Below are 6,555 nucleotides of genomic sequence, written 5' to 3'. Positions count from 1 at the left end.
ACGTCTTCTTGGAGACATTGTTAAAAATCGCTTAATGTGCATTATTGTAGGAAGGGTGAATTTCCCTGAGTTGGTTTTTAACTCATACCCCTCAATTAAAATCACGTGATTGATTGTCAAAAACAGGTTCAATTTTTACAGAAAAATGCCTCCATTTCACCCTGTCAAGGCAGCGTAAATTAAACATGTGTCATATCTGTTCACCATTGTAAACAACGATGACCCTCCCTTACTACAGTGACATCAACTCACTCACCTAACTTCTCAATACAATGTATTTGTTTGCCACAGAGTCTCAAACATACAATAGTGAAAACTGTAGTGGTCCCTAATTTGTTTTGAGTTTTATATATATATATATATATATATATATATATATATATATATATATATATATATATATATATATATATATATATATATATCTATCTATCTATCTATCTATCTATCTATCTATCTATCTATCTATCTATCTATCTATCTCTCTATCTCTCTATCTCTCTATCCATTTATCTATCTATCTATCTATCTATCTATATAATATATATATATATATATATATATAAAAAAATATATATCTATATATATCGTGTGTGTGTTTGTTTGTCTATCTATCTCTGTTTGACGGTCTGTCTGTCAGCTTCTCTCTGTTTGGCCCTAAGGCTGTCATTCCTCCTCTCATTCCTCCTTCCCATATCATAGCTCCGACCCCTCAACGTGAGGACACATGCTTGATATTCGCGTGAATTGGCAGTGAGCCAGACGAATGGATCCTTGAAAACAAGAATTATTGCACAACGAAAGTGTGATTGGCCATGGGTTGTCCTCTGCTTTATACATATTTATAGTGGCGAGCGCGTCTCTAGAGCTATCGCAACCAGACTGTCACGTAACGCTGACGAAAGCATTATTTATGATGAATGACGTCATCTTGTGATGTGTATCATTATCCCTGGATGACTTCGCCCTTACCTGAACGGTCTACTGGTTTTTCTTCCACCGTTAGTTAGTGTTTTGTTGTTGGTTTGAAAATTATGTCTTGAAAGGATCCGTTGTGACAATTTCAAAATATACCTTTTATGAACTTTTGAGCGTGATACCTTTGCCCAGTTGGTGTGAATTACTTTTTCCCACTGTGAAGCCAGCCGGACACCCCCCCCCCCCCCCCCCCACTAACACATACACTCACACATACACATTGGTCATATATGTCTAAGGGAGTTCAAAGTGCTCAGATTTACCTGGAATATCCTTGTCAGAAAACCACTAGAACAGGGTCAAAATGGAATCAAATGGTCACTGTGCTTCTCTGAAGGGGTTTTTTTTTGGGGGGGGGGGGGGGAGTGTTTTATGGCCTTACAACTGCATAAGGCCATATGAGCCCGCGGGACACATTAAACATTTTTCAGTTGGTAGGAAATTTTGAAAGTTACCAGTTTATTCCGCTACTGAAACATCCTAACATTCCCATGGCCCATGACAACAAAACTCAAAATGATCAACACCATATATCAATGCCAAACATGGACTACGAACAAGACATTAGAGCAAAGAATTACAACATGTGAAATGCGATGCCTTAGAAAAGCAGTAAACAAGACCAGGCGAGACAAAATTAGAAATACAGTAATCAGAGAAATGGTGGGCACAAATGATGTCATGCATCACGTCCAACACCAAAGAATCAAATGATTCAGACATCTCATGCGATTACTAACACACCATCCAGCACAACGTGCCTTCTTCAAAATATTCAATGGCAACAAGGCTAGAGGGCGACCGAGAAAGACCTGGATAGATGGGAGTCAGGGAAACATTAACAACTCACGGCATTCCCCTGACCCAAGCTCTCCGGCTGGTGGCAGAGAGACGTCTCTTTCTTCCCGCGACACCTAAAAGGGTATAGGCGGCGGATAAAAGTAAACTATCGAAATTTTGAATTTTGCCGCGTGGCGGTGGAAGCCTACTCTTATCGATCTTTAACGCACCCAACTTGCACACGAGACCTCCGAGATGTTTCGCCCTTGTCCGAGAAGGCTAAATCTTTCCTACCTTAAGATCAGGGATGTGTCTGAAAAACAGCAGTGAGAAAGAGCTAAGGAGTAGAAGTAGAAGGGCTGCAGAAAACGTCAGGAGCCCAGAGGAGGGGGCAAAGGAGGTGAAGGGGTGGGGGCGGAAAGTGGAAAAGAAAGCAGACGACAGAACATTGCTGGAGAGCAGGAGAGGAGGTGAAAGGGGACAATTTTAGAGAAGACAAATTTCCGTCGCTATCCCGATTCAAACCAGGGACCTATTGAATGAGAGGCGAACACCTTAACCTCCAGGCCACGAGAACCCCCTCTGAAGGTTTATATTGCTGCATATCACCCGTGGAAATAATGTAAAAATAAGGCGATGAATAACACAGTCCATCGCTTTGTAAGAGATCATCCTTCTCGAATAAGTATTCTACTGGACAGGATGGGTGTCGTTGAATTTCTTCCCTAGATTGTAATAATTTAAATTGATGTCACCTTAAAAAGAACCGCCGTAAAAGATCGTATACCATAAGATGGTTCACCCAGCTGATAAAAGCATCCAATCCGCGCTAATTCTCAGATGGCGCTATTGTCACTATTTTGGGTCCTTGTTTCGTTACGAATAAAAATGTAGTAAGAAAAACAATTTTATTCTTGTAATACCGTACTGGGGTCTGCTTTTTTGCTCATTTGAACTTTCATCAACTTGCGGCGTCCATGGTGAGGTGGTAAGGCGCTTCGTCGTCGCGCGCAGAAAATCCCAGTTCAGTTCCCAAGTAGGCAGAATGTTTTTTTGTCTTTTTGTTGGGATGTTGGTTGTATCCCTGTCAGTCTGGGTTGGCCCTGACAGGCAGGGCCGAAGCCCGCCTTCTAAATATCTAAAGAAAATTATTTGGACGTATAAAACGCCTACATTGACAGAAATATCTGTGATCAGCAGAGGCATTATCGCCTCTCGAACCCGATTTAAGTTGTTTTTTATACGTCTAAACGATGTCCTCCCCCCCTTTTTTCCCCTAAACGAAGCACGATAGAAGCCAATAAAATTGCAGCGGTTTGTCTTTACACTCATTTTAATATTTAGATGTCTTCTGACATAGGAATAGCGAGTCGTTTTGTCCTATGGTTCTATTTTACAGGTAAAAGTATTTGGAATCGCTTAGTATCGACGAGTATTTTCTTCGAAGTATAGAACATCGGCCGTACTCATCTAGAATTTCGTAAAATTGTCGTTGGCGCGAGTAGGAATGTCTGTCGTGAAGTTAAAGATTTGATTCAATCTCTTTTAACAACAGATCATCAACGAACTGTTTTTTTCTTGAACCAAGTGGAAATAATCACGCCGCAGAATCAACAAGAGCGACACAGACATAATGTAGCAAGAGGAACGTTAAATAGGATAGCGGCCTCGTAATCTAATCATATATGCACGATGACAGCCTCAAGCCTGTTGAACGCTAACGGTTGAGTTGATACTGGTTTGCACTGAAAAGAAAATAATCATTACTCAGGAGCTCCTCGCTTTTAAAATGTAAAAGATCCATTTTTTGGTAAACAGTAGAGGTAAACAAACAAACTCTCGCTATTTCCATTTCCTCTCAGTCTATGTATCACTACGCTACTTAGGGGCAGTGGGCATTGGCGTCGATAAATTGAGATCTGTAATAATGCTATAATTCCTTTTTTTTAGACTATATATATAGCTTCACGTCTTGCTACATTCATCATTGGTCCAAATAAAAACTCGATCACAAAAATGTTCAATGCTTGAAACTGCTATGAGAGTGTTACAAAAATGTTGGTACATTTCCTATACTTTCATAGTCAGCTGTTTGCCAATTCCTCGCAAGTAGAAAACAGTGTTGGTAACCCTCCTTCTTTTCACCGTCGTTATTTGTAGATTTATCCACAGTGAAGAATGTTATAGTGGCGCCGGTAGTCTAGTTGTTAGGGTCCCGAACTTGCAATCATTAGATTGCGGGTTCGGTGGTTCGAGACTCAGGTCGGACCGACCTTTTGTCCCTGGGAAGGGTGCTTTACATGAACTGTCCCATTTGGTTGGTCGGTTCGGAGATGAACGTTTGGATCTTTGGCGAGTGCTCTGGTGTGGTTTGCTTCTTCTTTCCTATAAAAAATTTATCGCGCTGATCTCTCCTCCTTCTTTTGTCCATATGCTACTCTCTAGGAACACCTGTGATCCTCGGCAGTCATATGATCACTAGTTGTGTTGCTAGTGCCGAAAAATTCTTACTAAAACAAAGAAAACAAGATGGACGTTTAATTTGAAGGTTCGCCTCATAAATAATCCTAGTGTTACAAGAGGGTGTTAAATCTGTGAAAATTCGCACTTTTCGAAGAAACGCCACCGGCAACACCGTCAGTAACGACAAAAGCAGCACTAGTCTAATCTTGCCTTCGAAGGAAGATAAAGTATTCTAAGGAAGTCCACTTTTGGTAAGTGTAGAAGCGTTTGAATCAACGGGAATACAGTGCTCACACCTGACTATTCCTGGTCACTTCCGATACTTCTGATCACTTCCGATCATTTCCTATAACCTCCGATCACCCCAGACCACATCTGATAATTCCTGATCATCTCCGACCACCCCTGATCACTTCTTATCTCTTCAGATCACTCACGATCAGCCCTAATCTCTTGTAATCCCTCCAGACAATTCCCAACCATCTCCCACCAGTCAAAACTTTCTGCACAATGCTACAGAGGGCATAGGGTGTGCCTTTTGGCCGACACTTTGCTGCAAGTGCCTTCTGTACGTGTTTTAACCCCACTGCTTTCTATATGACGTAAACTGGGTTTAATTGGACTTTCATCTTATTCCACCGTTCAAATCGTATACATGTATTGTGATTTTGCATAATGTTGTTTTTGGTTTTTTAAAAATTGTTAATGGAACGATGGTGTTGTCAAAATCAAACGAAGCAAACATTGTATTTAAACATTTCAGTTTCACTCTTCTGAGTCCTTTTCCAAAATGGTGTTGGGAAATGTGGAGTTGCGGGTGGTAGTGGTGTTTGGTGTTGTCTCCTGTAGCACTGCAAAATCAACACAACTCCTTGAGCTTCTCGATGCAAATGAGCAGTATGAGGATTGCATGGGTTATTCCCCTTGCCTCCATTGTGCTGCCAACATTGTGAGCAAACGATGTTCGGAGTTTTGAGAACTTGTCAAAGGGACGCTACTCCGGGCTGTCTCACTTTTATGTTGACTTGCTGCCATGACATATTAGCTCTTATTAGATTTCTGAATTGCTTTACATGGGGCGCCTTTCTTTAAGTCATTTAACATATGTTTATTTGAATTGCTTTTTTTCGTGCCGTTTGCCTCCCATGGATTATGTGTTAAACAAGGAAACAGAAAATGTGATGGAATTGTAGGGAATCTGTAATGTCCGTCTTGGTGTCGACGATTGTGCAGAGACAACTATTGAACAAATTTCATGCGTGTCCTTATCAATGAGCTAACAATACTAGTGTAAAGTGAAGACCATCTTTTTTTCTTCGATTGATGGTGTGTTTGAGGTTGTCCTCCGATTTATTTGTAAAATGAAAGAGACGCTTGCTGGTGGGGCTGCAAGCTGGACGAAAACATATGAAGACAAAATGGTTATGTCCAAATCACAGTCTTCTTCAAATCTTCACTTTGCAACGCAATGTGGATATAAAGTAATGGAATCTGTCTATAATAATCACTAGGTGAATGTTTCAAAAGAAGAACGCAAAACTTCTAAAGATTCTATACATTCAAGAAACAGGAAGTGTCTGGATCTTGTTTAGTTAGTAAGAAAAATATGACATCACTAGTTTTCCCCTTGAACTCTTCATGCTTCCTCTTTTAAGTCTCTGAAATTTGATTAAAGAATAAGAGACACCCGTTTATTAGGTTAGAGGGTAAGAGACGAACTCTTTGTGGCGTGAATGGACTAGTGGTTAGGCTCTCGGACTCTCACTCGTAAGGTCGTTGGTTCAAATCCCGTCAGAGGGCTGATATTGTGTCCTTGACACTTCATTCAGGTGAGATTGGTACTTGACTATTGACAGCGACAGGTATTGTCGGTTTGTCAGCGTTTTAACGTGTTTAATCCGCAGCTTGTACAGTACGCTTCCCGATTGTTTTTGAATGTCCTAGGGCCTTGTGCAGTAATAAATGCTGCAAAGCGCACACAGCATGCGTTAGCTTGTGGATATTATGCGCTATATTAATGCAGTTATTATTATTATCATTATTGTCATCATCTAATATAAGGAGTACCCTAAATATTCACAGTAAAAATATTTAGTTGAAGCAATACTACTTATTCACAAATGCATACTTGTCATAACGTTGAACTGGTTTGTCTTTGGTGATACATGCATGTGTATGCCCGGCGGTGAGAAATTGCGTGAGAAAAAGACAGAGAGAGAGGGAGAGAGAGAGAGAGAGAGAGAGGGAAGGTAAGAGAGAGAGAGAGAGAGAGAGAGAGAGAGAGAGAGAGAGAGAGAGACCGAAAATGTTATGCTATCTATAGTGAACGAATGT

Source organism: Aplysia californica, unplaced genomic scaffold, assembly GCF_000002075.1.
Source record: "Aplysia californica isolate F4 #8 unplaced genomic scaffold, AplCal3.0 scaffold00562, whole genome shotgun sequence".
In the NCBI taxonomy this organism is placed as follows: Eukaryota; Metazoa; Mollusca; class Gastropoda; order Aplysiida; family Aplysiidae; genus Aplysia; species Aplysia californica.
This window is presented reverse-complemented; position numbering follows the sequence as displayed.